We start from the raw sequence: 18,419 nt of genomic DNA, 5'->3' as shown, positions 1-18,419 counted from the left end.
ACCACTGCCCCAACTCCAATTCCACTCGCGTCAACCAGTAGGTGGAAGGGCCGCTGATAATCGGGTGCCTTAAGTACTGGTTCAGAAGCCAAGAAGTTCTTGATGTGGGCAAAAGACGTCTGGTACGTTGGAGTCCACTTTAAAGGCTGAGCAGGGCTAGTCAGAGTGGTGAGGGGCACAGCCACAGTAGAGAAGTTGCTGCAGAATCGACGGTAATACCCCGCCATCCCGAGGAACCTCATCACCTCCTTTCGTGTCGTGGGTGTAGGGAAGGAAAGGATCGCCTCCACGTTGGCTTCTTTTGGGCGCATAGTACCGCTTCCCACTATATGACCCAAGTAGGTCACGGTGTCACGACCTAACACTGACTTCTGGAGGTTAATGACGAGTCCTGCGTCCTCCAACCGTTGGAACAGTCTTCTCAGCCGCATCACGTGGTCGTTCTAGTTGGCCGCCACCACCACCACATCATCCAAGTAGGCATGAACTCCTGGCAGGTCTCGGATGATGGAGTTAATGAGTCTGGAATGTGGCAGGAGCATTAGTAAGTCCAAAAGCCATCACCTGATATTCATAGAGTCCAAATGGGGTAATAAATGCAGAAAGGGCCTGGGCTCTTGGGGTTAACTACACCTGATAATATCCCTTCAGTAAGTCTATTGTAGAAATGAAAGAGGCATTTCCTACTGTATCTAGCAGTGTTTCAATGAGTAGCAATGGGTAGGCATCCCGGACAGTGACTTTGTTTAATTTACGGAAATCTGTACACATCCGGAAAGTTTGATTCGGTTTAGGAACCAAGATACAGGGTGATGCCCATGGAGATTGACTAGGTACGGCTAGATTATGATCAAGAAGATACTGTACTTCTTGTTTGAGGATTACAGTCTTGACAGGGTTAAGGTGATAAGGATGCTGTCTAATGGGAGGTTGGTTTGGATCTTTTAATTGAATGTTATTTTTAAGAATATTGCAAGAGCCTGGATGTTCTGAGGTAATAGTTGGAAATTGTTTTAGCAAGTGAATTATCTGTCTGTTTTTGACAAGGGTTAAGCCCACAAAAATACTCATTAGACTGAAGCAATAGTTCTTGATTCAATGAGGCACTGGTAGGTAAGGGAAAGTTAATGGATTGGGTGTCTTCGTTTTCCTCGGACAAAGTCACTGCCACAGGAGCTACATCATCCTTAATAGTTACAAGAGACACTGGCAAACTGCTGGTACCCTCCTCTGGTGGTCTGGAAAGGTAGGACTTTATCAGATTAATATGTACCAACTGCTGTTTCTTACGTCGGTCAGGGGTTTCAAGAACATAGTTAAGGGGTCCCAGCCGTTCTTTAATCTTATATGGCCCTAAAAACCTCTTTTGCATTGGTCTCCCTGTTATAGGTAGAAAAGCCAAAACCAAGTCCCCTGGATTAAATGTTCTACTTTTCGTTTTCTTGTCATACTGTGCTTTATATTTGCCTTGGAGCCGGGACAAGTGGGACTTAGAAAATTTACGTACTTCCTGTAATTTACTTTGTAGATTTTTAACATATGAATTTACATTAGTGTGACTGTCTGACTGGGGCATGAACCACTGATCTTTTAATATTTTTAAGGGTCCCCTTATGGGTCGCCCATACAATAACTCAAAAGGTGAGAAACCCATAGATTTGTGATTGGCTTCCCGAATAGAAAAAAATAACCAATCTAAGTTAGTGTCCCAACTTGCTCCAGTCTCCAGGCAGTATTTTTGCAGCATGGATTTTAGGGTCTGGTGGTACCTTTCCAGACACCCCTGCGATTGTGGATGGTAAGCTGAGGAGGCAACATGTTTGATTCCCAGTTCAGTAAGGACCTGTTGAAAGAGAGCACTTGTAAAGTTAGTACCTTGATCGGATTGGATCTGACAGGGGATTCCTTTAGAGGTGAACATGGATAACAAAGGGGCGATTACAGATTTGGCAGTGATGGATTTAAGGGGGAATGCCTCAGGATAACGGGTGGTCACATCAACTACAGTTAAAAGATATTCATTTCCTTTCTTTGTCCTAATAGGGGCCCGACACAATCAATGATTATTTTATTGAAAGGCTCCTCTTTGATAGATATTGTCTTGAGGGGAGCTTTGGGAATGTTCTGATTAGGTTTACCCGCTATCTGGCAAATGTGACAGGTTCGCACGAAACTGGAAATGTCCTTTCGCATCCCCGGCCAGTAGAAATGTTCGAATACTTTGAGATAAGTTTTCCTTACACCTAGATGTCCTGCAAAACCATCATGAGCTAATTTGATGACACTATTCCGAACCGATGTAGGAAGGACTATTTGATGGGTTTCTGACCAGGACTGCAATTTATTGTGGGTAGGTGGTCTGTATGCTCTCATTAAAACTCCATCTTCAAAATAAAAGCATGTAATGGTGTCTATATCTGTTTTGTCGGTAGCTGTGTAAAGTACATGAGAAAGAGTGTGATCCTGCTGTTGTGCCTGAATGAGTTCTTCTTTGTTCATGATCCTGTTTATCAGATCATCCTTCCCAAAGGATGTAGGAGTAGTAGGTAAAGATGGAGTTAGGGATGAAGAATTAGTGGAGGGAGAAGTTAAGACTTTATTTGAGACCGGGTGACAGCACAGGCAGGGAAAAGGTGAGGAAGTCTTTCATCCAGATCATGTGTAGGACTAACAGGTAAAGGTTGGTCTACTGTCTTCACTGGAGGAACTGTTAGGGTACCTGCGAGATCATTACCTAGTAGAAACTGAATTCCGTGTACAGGCAAGGAGTCTTGACGTATAGCTACTTGAACAGGGGAGGATAGAAGGTCACATTCAAGATAGATTTCTGCTAGGGGATAAGATGTTTGACAAGTTAGATCACAGTAAAACTTTTTCACCGGTGTAAGAATCAGAAATGTTCGGAATGACATTGGATAATAGAATGGACTGAGCTGCACCTGTGTCTCTAAGTATAGTGATAGGGTACTTATGATCACCCTTATGTATCGACACAAATCCTTGAGAGATAAAAGGGTCAAAGAGAGAGAGAGATTAGGACCAGGCACATTTGAGGCTGCTATTGGCTTAGAAGTAGTAACTGTGTGTTTGGTGTTAGAACTTTTGGACACTCTACGCCCAGGATTACGACCCTCTTGGATCATATGCCCGGGTTTCTTACAATAATTACAGGTTACTGGCTGGGGAGCAGGACGTGAACTGTTGCCTCCTAAACCTCGCCCCACTCCTACAAGGTGTTCACCAGAGGGGGGTCTCACACTGGGGCTCTGCCTACGAGCTCCACTCCCCCACGTGTCTATCATCAACGCCTGAGCATCCACTAACTCTACTGCTCGGATCAGCTCCTTCTCACCCCTTTCCTCCATATATCTCGCCAAGTGGAAGGGAAGCTTATTCTTCCACTCCTCCAAGACAACAGCATTAACCAGTTCTGAAAAGGTTGTTACATTACCGGTAATAGCCTCAAGCCACTTTTTACATTGTCTTAATTTATCAGTGGCAAATGCAACATAAGTTTGGGTACGGGACTTGGTTAAGGATCTGAATTTCAGTCGGTAGCCGTCGGGAGTAAGAGCATAGGCATACAAGACCTGTTTCTTAACAAAATCATAATCCTCGGGCCTGTCTGAACTGTTATATACCCGAAGAGCCTTTCCTGTTAATTTTGGGGTTAGAATGGTAAGCCATTCATCCTTTGGACATTCTTGTTTTTTAGCAGCAATCTCGAAAGTACCCATCCACATCATCTTCAGAAAAGCTAGGAAGGAGGGAGGACATGTTACCATCATTTAATTTTTAACTGTTTTTTCCTATATTTCTAGTTCCTTTTCTTTGCTTTTCTCTTATGTCCACCTCTTTAGATTTTAACTCTTAACTCACTTTCTAGCTTCTCCCTTTCTAATGCAAGCCTTTCTCTTTCTACTTATAATCTGAGTTTTTCTCTTGTTTTCTACTTCTAATCTGAGTTTTTCTTTCTTTTTTGCTTTCTAACAGTTCTCTTTGCATTTGTAATTGATACTCTAATTTCAATTTCTCCAGTTCTAAGGGATTGACTTCAGTAAATCGCTGATAAGGCCTAGCATGTGACAGAACGGGAGGCGAGCGGTAACCAGCTGCTTCAGCCTGAGCGTCAGGTAGCACCGAACTCGCCGGGGTTAAAGTATCTATGGCGACTGCCGCCAGTACCCCTTGGCTGACTAACTCTTCAACCACCCCATTCTTAATCATTGTCTTATTTAGCTTATAGTGAATTTCAATGCCGTAATGATGGGGAATTTGCTTCCAATCGTCTTTTCTGAGAGGTCCTGCTAACTTATCCGAAGCTGGATTAGCGACAAAGTCATCTAGGTTAAACGACATAGTTAAGTATTAATAGTAAACACCAAAAAGAATACAGGGAAAAGAATCAAATGAAATTATTGAACTAGCCGTAACTAGCACTCGATAGACAAGGACGGCCAGGTCGTAAAACAGAAACAGCCCTTCGATAACTAGACAGAACCTCAGTAATGTCTCGTTATACCCTTCGTCCTATGCCTAAGATTATTGTTCGTGTGAGACTGAGACAAACACAAGTTTGTATAAATGATACTTGAAAAAGATACTTGATAAGGATTCATAGATGGAGTGTTCGTGCCTGAGTCACCGACAATCACATACCGCGTAAAGATACTTTAATAAGATTTTTAATGATACTGGAGAAACTAGAGAGGCTTGGGAAAAGAAATGGACACTCCGATACTTTGAACGATAAACGATACTTGATATAAAGATACACAAACAACAATGATCCGTACACACGGAATGGAGGAGCGGAAGTAAGCACTTATTAGCTAACCCTAACGCTGATAAAGTTTACTAGTGAGGGCTGTGAACACTTAAAACTGAGTAAACTCTATGACTGCTACTTACTTCACTTGAGCTAACGTGTGGTGTGGCGGTACAAAGTACAGTACCAAACGAGTTTTACTGTAAGAATTTAAACTACACATACCAACACTCGTCTTGGTTTACAATAAAAAAAACACTTCACTTATCAGATACAAGAAACACATTAAAGCACTGAACAAAATCAAAGCATTGTCACAGTAAAAGAAAGTGATTCATGATTAACAGGACACAAGAGAGTAACAACTAACTGACAACGATCACTAACTTAGCAATTACGTTCGGGCAAGCTAGTTATCCTGGCAAGGTCGCCACTTGTCACAACTTGGGTGTTAGAATGTAAAATAAACAAGTTAAATATAATTGCATACCGAATACCCAAGGTGAAGTAAAAGGGAAGATAAGCAAGGGACATGCATGTAACTGTGGTATGCTGGGAATGGGAAGTTGAAATAATATTTCAGTAACGTAACATTAATTTAATTCAGTGCACAGTAAACATATATATAAAGTAAACATAATACACACAAAATAATACACAAATATGAAGATAATATAACTGTCCTAACACTGGACAACACACTGGTGAGATAAGGGGATTACGAGGTACAGGTTACTAAGGTACAGGTTACAAAATACTTAGCCGTAACGGCCGACCAGCAGAGTAGTTCACAATAAACAGACAGGCGTAGGACGATACACAATACAGGTGAGGGAGGCAGACTTGTAGCAGTAATGAGAAGCCAGTGACTCCCGACCCAGCTCAGACCCTCTATATATATATATAATATATATATATATATATAGGCCAGAAGCAATCACGGCGTATCCTGATTGGCTTACGTTGAGGCGGGAGCAAGCAATCCCACTTGCGACTGCTAATTAGAAGACGTGACAGGTGCTTAAGTAATTAACAAACACCCCGCTTGTTGTACAGGGAAGGCAGGCAGGGGGAAGGTGGATGATGGTGCGTGACATGGGGATGAGGATTCACTCAGCAGTTTTTCGGGCTTTTCCAGCCCTGAAACGGATTATAGACTGCCTAACAAAAGTATGTCACTTCCTAGACTTAGGGTCATGCTTGGTGAGAGATTGGGTGAGTCTCCTAGGCACCCTATCATCAATCGAACAGTTTGTATCACTGGGAAGACTATATCTATGTCCAATGCAGTTTCATCTGACAAAATATTGGACAAGGAATCAAAGTTTGGAAAAGTGGATGCCTATCCCTCTAATGATCAGGAATCACTTGGAATGGTGGGACAATATCAACAGGTTCCAGGAAGGGCTCGATCTGTATCAAAGGAACCCCGACCTAGTGTTGTACTCAGACGCCTCAGACATGGGGTGGGATGCAACACTCGGAAAGGCCGAAATATCGGGTATGTGGTCAAAGTCACAGAAGAAGTGGCACATAAATCTCAAAGAGCTAGTGGCCATTCACCTATCCCTCATTCATTTTCAGAAGGAAGTCAGAGGAAGAGTGGTTCAGATCAACGCAGACAACACCACTTCGTTGGCTTATATAAAAAAGCAAGGAGGCACTCATTCGATCTCACTTTACGAAGTTGCGAGAGACCTACTCCTCTGGGCAGAAGCGAGAGACATAACCCTGATTACTCGCTTCATAGAAGGAGAGAAGAACGTCGGGGCGGATCTGCTCAGCAGAAAGAGACAAGTTCTAACCACAGAGTGGACCCTGCATCACGGGGTGTGCACCAACCTTTGGATGTTGTGGGGTCAACCCTCGATAGACCTCTTCGCCACACAAAGGACAAAGAGGTTGCTGGTATTTTGCTCTCCAGTCCCAGACCAGGAAGCAGCTGCAGTGGACGCTTTTCTTCTGAATTGGGAAAACCTAGACGTGTACGCTTTTCCTCCATTCAAGACCCTGGACAAAGTCTTGAAGAAATTCAGGGAATCGCCCAACCTCCGCATGACTCTGATAGCTCCATTTTGGCCTACGAGACCTTGGTTTGCTGAGATAACGGAGTGGCTTGTAGATATCCCCAGAATATTACCCAATCGGAGAGATCTACTCAAACAGCCTCATTTGGAGAGATACTGTACCACCAAAATCTCCTCGCTTTCAATCTGACTGCCTTTCGACAATCAAAAAGCTGGCAAGAGCAAAAGGTTTTTCAAGGGAGGCTGCACGAGCTATCGCCAGAGCGAGAAGGACATCCACTATCAGGGTCTACCAATCCAAGTGGGACATATTTAGAGGATGGTGCAGGAATAACAAGCTTTCCTCCACCAGTAGCTCTATAGCCAATATAGCAGATTTTTTATTATATCTGTGTACTAAAGAGAAGCTAGCTGTTCCTACCATCAAGGGTTACCGCAGCATGCTAGCTTCCGTCTTCCGTCACCGTAACATTAACGTGTCGGGTGATAAGGATCTTTCTGATCTCATTAGATCTTTCGAGACGACTAAGAGGAAAGACAATCCAACCCCCTCTTGGAACTTGGATGTAGTTCTGGCCTTTTTAACCTCAAGTAGGTTTGAACCCTTGGACAAGGCATCCTAGAAGGATCTTACCAAAAAGACTGTTCCTGGTTGCTTTGGTTACAGGAAAAAGGGTAGGGGAGTTACAAGCCATCAGCAAGAGGGTTGGCTTTAATGGAGACAATGCTATTTGCTCCCTCCAGCATGTCTTTCTCGCTAAAAATTAGAATCCTTCTCGACTTTGGCCTAGATCTTTTAACATCCCAGGGCTATCTCACTTAGTTGGTCGAGAGAAGGAGAGAGGCTTTTGTCCAGTAAGAGCTCTTAAATTCTGTCTGCATGTGTCTAAGAGGACAAACAGACAACCTCTGGTGTTCTGTTAAAAAACCCTCTTTACCATTATCTAAGAATGCTCTAGCTTTCTTCATCAAGGACTTGATAAGAGAAGCCCACCAGAATTGCAAAGAAGGGATTTTCCCAATTCTCAAGGTGAAACCGCATGAGGTTAGAGCTGTTGCAACCTCTATGACCTACAAGCATAATAAATCTATGAAGTCTATTTTAGAGGCCACGTTTTGGCGAAGTAAATCAGTCTTCGCAGACTATTATCTCAAAGATGTACAAACCCAGTATGAGGATTGCTGTTCCCTGGGTCCGTACGTTACCTCTGGCGTCGTAGTTGGAGAAGGGTCTACTGCCTCTACCCTATAATCTTCTATTATACCCTTGCCTTTTCTTGCATTTGTGTTCGCAGGTTGTCTGTGAAGGTTATCGCAACCTGACACAGTCTGGGATGCAAGTCATTTATTTTTTTATTATTATTATTTTTTTTTTAACTTAGAGTAGGTGGTTAGATTCAGTAGCCTTGGCTATGCCAGGTTTGCAAGGTTGGTGGTCTAGCCATGCTAGAGGTCGAGGACCTTGTGGCAGCCCCAAGAGACTTCTACAGCCCACGGAGTGGTTGCTGAGTCTCAAGGAATGCAAGCGAAATGAGGCATAGTAATTATGAAGCCAGCTTCCTTATCAGGTAAGAACCAGATTGTTAGTACTACTAATTGTGGATATTAATAATTATAAGAATTTCCCAATGGGATGTGGTTTTCAACTCGCCACCGATTGTGTCAATCAGCTATATATACTGTATATAACTACCAGGGAAGTTACATTTTTAAAAATGGTATTTTTATTATAAAATAAATTTTCAAATATACTTACCTGGTAGTTAGGTATATAAAGGACCCTCCCTCCTCCCCTCTGAAAACAGAGACATGAAATTTCTGAAGAATGTTGGGAATGGTTCTGATAGCCTAAAAGTGATGGCGCTCATGTATGACCACCTACTGTCATGGCGGCGATCGCCACGAATTTGAATTTTCTGTTGTGACGCTAAGCTATATACATGTAACTACCAGATGAATATATTTAAAAATTTATTTTATAATAAAAATACCATGTTAATTCTATTTAATGCAGATTTTGTATAGATGAATTTACTGCATAAAACATAGATATTCTTTTCCATAGCTTAGAGCTGTAGCATTTAAACTTTACTGAGAAACATCTGGCTTATTCTAATTTTAGCTATGCTCCCCTAAAGCTTACTCCAATTTGTTTGTTCTATATAGAAATGTTTTTCCTCAATCACTATTTCTTAATGGAAAAATTTCATCCTCACTTCAAAAGAAATCTATTCAGATATAGAATAAGCTAATGACATGAATTATGTTTCGCTCTACTTTTCATTCCTTTTCAATTTGTGATAAAAGCATTATGGTCAGAATTAGTAGTCGTGAATAAATAAGGTTGATAGCTTTGACTGATTAAGGAGTTTACTGAAATGGCTGCTAGTAAAGGGAAATTTCATTTCCTGTTTGACCCTGGTGCTTCATATTGTAAAATCAAAATTAGTTTATTTTAATTGTACACGTTTAATATTAATACGTGATGGCAATTCTAAAATGCTTTGTTTAGAAAAAAGTGCAAATTTTTTCGTAAACAAAGAAAGTTACCGATTATCGTAAATTCTCTATGAATTAAAATTTTCTAATTTTTCTTGATCGAAATAATTCCTTTAATAGAAAATTATTCAAGCCTATGATAAAATGATGGTAATCCAATTTCAAAATCTTTACCTTTTTTTATAGTGAGAGAGAGACAGAATCTTTTCTTATAGCTGTAATGAAAATTTATATTTTTCATCTTGCGTTATATTTTGCATATAAAATATTACTTGAACATACTGCATGTATGAACCCCTCTTAATTGATTTTATTAATAGAATTTCTATACAAAGTTTACATGTGTGAACTATAAAGTTGTCATGTATATTTGTTTCATTTCTATGGCAATGTAAACTTCTGAGATATTTAAGTGGGTTACTCCTAATGTATATTTTCTATGACCAAACAAAAAAGAAAAAACACGGGCCCTTTGCAACCATAATAGGTTACCTGGAAACACTACTAGGCACCATTACATGCTGTTGTTATTCAAGCTCCACTTCTCTTCGGATCGCCATTCCGTTAAAAGGTCTTCCGTCCATGCTCTACAATCATGGCTTCTTTTATGCTTAGTGCATTGTGTTTTTTATATCGTTGCTACTTGTGCTTATCATATCTAGTGTCATGCAAACCAGCCCCATCCTTGATGGTCACCCATAAATCTATTGGTATACAAATCCCTTGTTATGACAGAAATTTTCTGCTCCGCAATTTTTGTTGCATGGGCCATGGACCTGCTGATCTTGTCGAACCACTGGTGCACGAGGTGTGAAGAAACCTTAGCTCATCACCACTTAAAAAGACTCCAAGTTCTTGGTAACCTGGGATAAGTTTCATCTAGTTTGAAGGGGCCTTCCTCCCACCAAAGGATGAGTCTCCTATGTAAAGGATGAAGGTTTGTATTTGTACCAGAACTTTAGACGAATTTGGAGATATTTCGTATTTTTCCTAACTATACAAACCTGAGTCCTTTACTCATACTTTGCTGCCATCACCAACCTCTGAAAAAACCCCAGCTCCAATCAAAGTGACTACTCTGTGTGCAAGTAGAGGAGCTGGAAAGCCAGCTCCCAGCCGGTAATACCGATCACCTGTTTACCTTGTTAAAGTTTTACCTGCCGTGTTCTCCAGCTTCATTGTTATTTCTCCTATATAAAGGACTTAGGTTTACATAATAGGAATTATCTCTAAATTTGTCATTTTAAAGAAACATTTTAATAAAAAACATGACAAATTCGTAGGTAATTTGTATTTTTCCTAACTATACGAACCTTAGCTATTTAATATGGGTTATTACTTTCGGCGTAGCTGAAATGACGAGTCATTAGAATGTTAACGAGGGTAGCCTGCTACCCCCCCCCCTCACACACCTGTGCCGAGCTCACTTTGCTTAGAGGTAGGACTTCACGGGGGATAGGGCTGGCGGGCAAGTTTGATTAAATAGCTAAGGTTTGTATATTTAGGAAATATAAAAATTACCTACGAATTTGTCATTTGTTCCGTAACTGAAATACAAACCACGCTATTTAATATGGGTGACTCACCCCTTAGGAAGGGTGGTAAGTCACAGCCAGGACTGGCTTTTGGCTTTGCCCGGGTACTCGGTATCTGAGTGTGTCAACACTCAACAATAAGGAGTCCCTGCACCTTGCTAGAACCTTGCTGCGCAAGGGCTGCGACCTACGTAAGCTGTGTGTAAAGGTCTGAAGTGTGACTCGTCCTAGGAAGTTGACCTGTAGTCCCTTAGAAGGAAACTTTAGGCTAGGACTCTCCCAATACCACCTCATCAGGGTATGGGGACATGACAGTATTATCTTAATACTCTGAACACAAGGAAACATGGTTTACCTGCAGTGGTTTGAGGTCAGCTGTGCAGAGAACCCATGCTGCTGCTTTCCCCAAGAGAGGGGAAGATGAAGAAAAGAGTAAGAGCCAGACCAATCTTTTCATTCATGCAGACTAAGACCAGGTAACAATGCCCTCAACCTTCTGCTACTTGTCCACTAAGGAGCCTGAGGTTTTAAACCAGTTGTTGTGCAGCCACCACAGGGCCGATAGAAAACGTATCGAGCCTCCTGTGGGTCACGTCGTGCAGGTAGTGGGCTGTGAAGGTCGTCTGATGCTTCCACACCCCAGCTTGAAGGACCTGCATCACTGAGAAATTTCTCTTGAAGGCCAGGGATGTATCTACGCCCCTGACATCATGTGCTCTAGGGTGACATGACGGAGGAGGGTCTGGATTCAGGGACAGATGGATCACCCTACAAATCCATGCCGAGATGGTGTTCTTGGTGACCCTCCTCTTAATCCTCCCAGTGCTAACAGTGCTTGCACCTGGGGACGGACTGTAGCCGTTCTTCTGAGATATGACCTCAGACTCCTTACTGGGCATAGTAGGAGAAGGTCTGGGACATCTGTTACAGAATGTAGACTCAAATCCGGGAGGAGTCGAACCGAGCGCCCGGCACCCCCTGATTTTGAGTCTGAGCACCAACCCAGGGATGAGTTTAAACGTTACGTTCCCCCCATACCCTTGCATGGGCGATGTCATATGAGAGACCATGAAGTTCACCGACTCGCTTGGCCGAAGCCAAAGCTAGTAAGAACACCGTCTCCCAAGTCAGGTGGCGAACTGAAGCCTGGCGTAATAGTTCATAGTGAGGTCTCTTAAGAGACCTGAGAACCCGAACCACGTTCCACGGAGGAGGTCTCACATCCGACTGAGGGCAGGTAAGTTCATAAGCTCGTATGAGTAGGGAAAGTTCCAGCGAGGAACAAAAGATCATTCCTTTGAGCCTAAGGCTAGACTTAAGGCCGAGTGATAGCCTTTCACCGCCGAGACTGAAAGGTGCCTTTTCTTCCCGCAAATACACGAGGAGCTCTGCTATTGCTGGAATAGTGGCATCGAGTGGAGAGATACCCCTTCCAAGACACCAACCACAGAAGACTTTCCACTTTGCCTGGTAGACAGATGCGGATGATTTTCGCAGATGTCTAGACAATTCCTATCTCAGCGAGGAGATGCTGGATAGTCATCAGGCGTGAAGTCGTAGCAAAGCTACGGCTTTGTGGAAGATGCTGGCATGTGGTTGTCTGAGTAGATTGTGTCGTGGAAGGAATTCTCTCGGAAGTTCCGTTAGGAATTGCAGAAGGTCCGGAAACCATTCCGCGTGATGCCATAGCGGAGCTATGAGGGTCATTGAAAAATTGACCGATATTCTGGTATTGTTAAGCACCCTCCTCATCAGACAGAACGTTGGAAAGGCTTACACGTTGATGTTGTCCCCCCGTTGTTGGGAAGCATCTTGCCAGAGTGCCTTGGGATCCAGGACTGGGGGAAAGTACAGTGGAATCTTGAAGATCAGCGCTGTCGCGAACAGTTCCACAGTCGGGGAACTCCACAAAGTCAGGACATTGTTGGCTACTAGATGACACAAAGACCACTCGATACTCACTATCTGAGACGCTCTGCTCAGATTGTCAGCGAGCACATTCCTCTTGTCTGGAGTGAAACACGCCGATAGTAGAATCGAGCGGACTTCGGTCCATCTCAGTATCTCATGCAAGATTGGATAGCTGCTTCGAAAAGGTACCTCCTTGCTTGTTGATGTAAGCCACTACTGTGGTGTTGTCGCTTATTACCACCACAGAGTGACCTGCAAGGTATTGTTGGAACTGCGGAAGGGCCAACAAACCGGCCTTCATCTCTAGACGATTTATATGGAGGCACTTTTCTGATTCTGACCACAGGCCTGAGGTCCTGTGGTACAGTAGATCCACTCCTTTTCGTAGGTTCTTGTCTGTCACCCACCACTGGAGGTCCTTCCGTTCCGCAGGACCCATAGGGATTATAACGTCCGGGGAATCGCAACCTTGATTCCACTGGGACTTGAGCCGCCACTGGAGAGATCTCGTCCTGAGGCGATTGTTGGGAACTAGACGAGCCAAGGATGAAAGGTGACCGAGGAGACGTAACTACGATTGGGTTGGAAGCTCTTCTCGACTGAAGAAAGGGCTTGCGACCCTTCTCAGCCTTGCTATCCAGTCGTCTGATGGGAAGGCTTTGTGGAGATTGGTGTCTATAATCATGCCTAGGTAAACCAGTCTTTGAGTGGGAAGCAGAGAGGACTTCTCGAGATTTACCATGATCCCCAGATACTGGCAAAGTCCTAGAAGTTTGTCTCGGTGTCGAAGAAGGGATGACTCCGAGTCTGCTAGGATCAGCCAGTCATCCAGTTAACGGAGGATACGGATGCCGATCCTGTGTGCCCACGATGATATTAGGGTGAACACTTCTGGTGAAACCCTGTGGTGCTGTAGAGAGACCTAAACACAGTACCTTGAACTGGTAGATCTTGTTGTCTAGGCTGAATCTTAAGTACTTCCTTGAAGACGGATGGACTGGGATCTGGAAGTACCTGTCCTTGAGATCCAGTATACGCATGAAGTCTTGTGGCTTCACTGCAAAACTGACTGTGTTTGCGGTCTCCATGCTGAACGGAGTTTGCTTTAATCTGGACATCTGCCCTAAAGGCCCGCCCCCTTGCTGATCTCATGGCAAGGGAGCTAAATGACACCGGATTCGTCCTCAGGGGAGGTAGAGATGTTGTGAACAGGACGCGATATCCCTGACTGATTACGGAAATCGTCCAGGAATCGGCCCAGAGTTCCTGCCACCTGTCTGCGCAACCTTGTAGGCATCCTCCCACTGCGGACATGCAGGGGGACTGTCAATCCTAGCGTTTGCGGCCTCGGCTGGTCCCTCTAGGATTTTTCCCTCCCCTGGAGGACTTGCCTTTCTTGTCCTTGACCGGAAAGGGCTTAGACACCACTGTCTTCGCTGCCGTTGTCTTGGTGGGACGTGGCTGCTGGGGTGCTGGAGGTTTATAGGGCTTGAATGTCAAAGCCCTATGTAGGAGGGAGTCTTGGTGACCTCCTCCACCTCTCAGCAGCCTGCTCCACGTCCTTAGGCTCAACCCGGTTCGTTCCCATAACGGAAGAATGTCTGAGCTTGTAGATTCCGGTGCTAGGGGCCTCCCGGTATTGTCTTGGAGTCCTTTGGCTCCCTCCTGGGAGGGATGCAGGACTCCAACAACGACGAAGGCAGGCTCTTCTCCACCCTTATTCGAGAAGACTTTACCGCGCGAGGTGGGGTTTCCCTCAATTGTGTGATGGGGGAACGTCTCACCTCACGTGACTCTCCTGAGGACGGGAAATCTTCGTCCGAAGGGGAGGGAGAAAAGTCTGACTGGGGAGGATGCCTGCCTCAAAGACTTACGAGGAGACAGCTTCGTCCTCGGAGAAGTTACCGCGTCCGAAACTCCTCTTTTCTTCTTCAGGGGAGTAGATGCAGCCAAGGATTTGTGGCCCAACTCAGAGAGAACAGGCTTGAAAGCCTGTGCTAGCTACCGCTCTGATTAGAGCCCCAAACTAGGGCTGCCGGCTGACGGCTGCGCTGTCAGACACTCCCTCTGGAGGGGGAGTTTGCCTATAAGAAGAAAGAAGATAAGGAAGAAATGTCCCTGGACCTTTCTAGAACCTTCCCCCCTACCGGCAAGCGCGCTGTTCTGTGCTTGGGGGGGGGGGGGGTTGCGGTGATAGCGCCCTTACCGCGCGTTGTCTGGCAGCCTCGCGCGTGGGAGGGTATTGGCCATTGCGCTGGGGAGCGCGCTGGCGCTCGCGCGATGGGGAATACCCGGGGCTCGCGCGCGGGAGACTGCTGGAGCGCTTGCGTGCGCGTGAGACTTCATAGAGTGCGCAGGAATGAGATTGACTTGCAGTATCAGAATGAAGAGCCCGTGCAGGCCAGAATGTTGGAACGCGCGCGCATGGCTATCGGGGCGCGCGCGCGAAAGACCATCGGCGCGCGCGCGAAAGACCATCGGCGCGCACGCGGAAGACCATCGGAGCGCATGCGTAAGACTATTGGTGCGCATACGGGAGACCATCGGTACCCACGCGCGGAAAAGATCGTCGGTGCTTGCGCTCGTAAGAAGATCGTCGGCGCTTGGGTGGATTGTCGCTGCTTGCACGTGTAAGAAGATCGTTGGCGCTTGCGTGCGTGAGAAGATCGTTGGCGCTTGCGTGCGTGAGAAGATCGTTGGCGCTTGCGCGCGTAAGAAGATCGTTAGTGCTTGCACGCGTGAGAAGATTGTCAGCGCTTGCGCGCGTGAGAAGATCGTCAGCGCTTGTGCGCGTGAGAAGATCGGCGAGCGCGCGAAGTGGACGCGCGCGGGAAATCATCGGTACCTGCGCGCGGATGATCGTCGGCGCTTGCGCATGTAAGAAGATCGGCGAGCACGCACACTTTACGCGCTAGTAGGTTGAAGGGTCAGCTGGCAGGACGATCAGGGACTGGGATGTTTCCTTAAAAAAAGGGCGGGCATCCCCCGATGAGGACCATAAGCATGTCTGCTATAGAGTCCAGGACCGAAGTCCTTCGTTGCAGCGCAAGGTTGCGCTGGTAGATCGGTAGGTCAGCTGGCAGGACGATCAGGAACCGGGATGTGCCCTTTGGAAGGGCCAGCATCCACCGATGGGACCGTAAAAGGTCCGTATTAGAGTCCAGGACCGTAGTCCAAAGGACCACGTTGCAGCACAAGGTAGAGGTCATTGGAAGTTCTGCTTGATCCTCCGAGGCGTAGTCTCTATGAGAGACCTCTCCAGCGAACGAGAGAGGTGCCCTTCGTAGAAAAGACTTGAAGACACTCGTGGTGAAGCCCTTAGGGCCGTTGGATTAGCAAGCTGACCTTATCAGTAGCGATCCTCCGAAGAGGAGTCTCTGAGTGGTCTCTCTCGCGAACGAGAGAGGTGACACTTCGTAGAAGAGACCTGAAGATACTCTTGGTGACGCCCCATACGGCCATTGGATTAGCAAGCTGACCTTATCAGGAACGATCTCCGAAGAGGAGTCTCTATGAGTGGCCTCTCTCTCTCTTTGTAGAAGAGACTTGCCAAGTCTGTGCTCCACCCCTGAAGGAAAAGAAACTCAGCAAGGGGGTAGAAAAGTCTGGCCGAAGAGCAGCAACAGTAGTCGAAGGCGATGAAATTATTAAGGTATGGGAAGTTCTCCCTCTAAAGGGAGAAAACCTCACACCTGGGGAGGAAACCTCCCTTGGAAGGGAAGTTGTCCAACCCCTGGAAAAACCTCCTTTAGTGATCTAAGATGATCTGAAGTGCTGGCATGTTGTCGCGAGAGTACTTCTAAGAGAAGGGATAACGCCCATAACGACGTCCTCTGAGGGACGGCAGCGACAGCAGATTCCCCAGGCATGAACAGGACAGCTCTGCTTCGTTGGCGCACTCTAGTCGAACGAAGAAAAACTGCATAGTTAACTGTGAAAATAAAATTGAATAATTATATTAACAGAAATTCCCCAGGGAGGAACTCCGAAGAGGAACCCCGAGGGAAAAACATAAAATAAGAATATATTATGCGCCCACCTTCCCCAGATGACATCCACAGGAGAAGGGGGGCGGAGTAACTAATAAAAAAACCAGAATTATAACAGAATTAATTATCTAAATCATCTAAGAATATTCACTAAAAGTGAGAACCACTGACCCTCTGAAGGGAAGTGTTCCCCACGGAGAAAGCTGAAAAGTTAAAATACAATTAGATTTCACTAAAAATAGAGACAAACGGAATAGCAACTTAACCCGCAACGGGAAAGAAGCTTCCGTAATAGTACGTAGTAAAGGTGAACGACCTTGAGTAGAGAGAGACCGTAGTCAAACTAAAAAAGGCCACACCCCCTTCGCTGAGAATCCAAGTTTTCTGTAGGAACAGAGGAAAAGCGAAGATAGTAGATGAATGAAGATAGTCCAGGCGATGACGATTCCCCTGCGGTGGCCGAGTTAACGGATATATGCCGAATGGAAGACCGAAGGACCAGAGAGGGAGAGGTCGTTCCCCACGAAGTGGAACTGTGGTGGCCTTGCACTACACAAGGCCACCACACATATATATATATATATATATATATTTTTTTTTTTACAAGTATAAGAAAAAGTAAGTAAAAAGACAAAAGCATTAATGGCTGTCAAAGAGGCGAGGGCGAGAGCGGACACGTCCGACTACCACCCGAGCCGAGAGCAAAGTGAGCTCAGCACAGGTGTGTGTGTGAGGGTGGGGGGGGGGGGGGGGTAGCAGGCTACCCTCCCTACCCCCTGCTAACTAGCGGTGGGCTAGTAAACCCTCGTTAAAATTCTGATGGCTCGTCATTTCAGCTACGCCGAAAGTAATAACCCATATTAAATAGCGTGGTTTGTATTTCAGTTACGGAACAAATAAACATTAAAACATTATAATATTAAATTAATAAAGATGTTTATACAGTATGTACTTCACTTTTTTTTTTCTTTGTTTTACCCTTTTATTTTGTGTTTTTAGAGAAGTGTGGCAACCTGTAATAGGTCTAGAAGTTCATGCTCAAATTCTCTCTGCCAGCAAACTGTTTAGCAGAGTAGGAACAAAATATGGTGCTCCTCCCAATACTCAAGTTGGAATATTTGAGGCTGCTCATCCTGGAACATTACCTGTAAGTAAGCTTTCTTTTGTATGTATTCATATATATCTAGAATTATTATGTCGATTGATGTCATGGTTTTTGTGAAAACTTGGCTTGTGTTAATAAGGTTGTTTGCCTCTGAGCTTGTACGTAAGTGTGATAATGAAGTAAATGGTATAAGAGGCTTGAGGTAGACTGGACTCCTTTTGTAAATATCAACAGTTTGACACATGTAATGTGAAAAACTTTCCAAAATAAAAAATATATGCCAGTAACATGAACATTATAGAGGGAAATTTTTTGTTACTTGATACCTTTCGTTTATATAGTTTGTAGGGCGAGGCACGCTTGACTGAGGCATGTTCTAGATTTTGGTCTTCCAGAGAGGAAGATTCTGGCAAAGGTTGTCTTGTAACCTTGCAAGCATGCTCCAGGGAGCCAGAATGTTCTGGAGGTTTCCTCCTCCTGTAGGAGTGAAAGGTCAGAGGACTGATGATCTGGAGAAGGCAGTCATCCACTCTTGCTGGTCTTGCAAGAGGACAACCTCGAGGTAACAGGAGTCTTCTGGCGAGT

The 18,419-nt window shown here is 44.9% G+C and overlaps 1 long non-coding RNA gene across 1 annotated transcript in view; it reads left to right on the top strand.

Annotated features, from left to right (window-relative positions):
• The window catches only part of LOC137645694 (uncharacterized), a 49,767-nt gene extending 31,897 nt beyond the window's left edge, over positions 1 to 17,870 (top strand). The window contains exon 3 of the long non-coding RNA XR_011045336.1: positions 17,729 to 17,870. This is a non-coding gene — a long non-coding RNA (uncharacterized lncRNA). The remainder of the gene's footprint in view (positions 1 to 17,728) is intronic.
• The last annotated feature ends 549 nt before the right edge of the window (positions 17,871 to 18,419 follow it).

The sequence above is a fragment of the Palaemon carinicauda genome, chromosome 1 (genome assembly GCF_036898095.1).
Source record: "Palaemon carinicauda isolate YSFRI2023 chromosome 1, ASM3689809v2, whole genome shotgun sequence".
Classification (NCBI taxonomy): Eukaryota; Metazoa; Arthropoda; class Malacostraca; order Decapoda; family Palaemonidae; genus Palaemon; species Palaemon carinicauda.
Note: the sequence above shows the minus strand (reverse complement) of the source record. Positions and strands in the feature narration are given on the sequence as shown.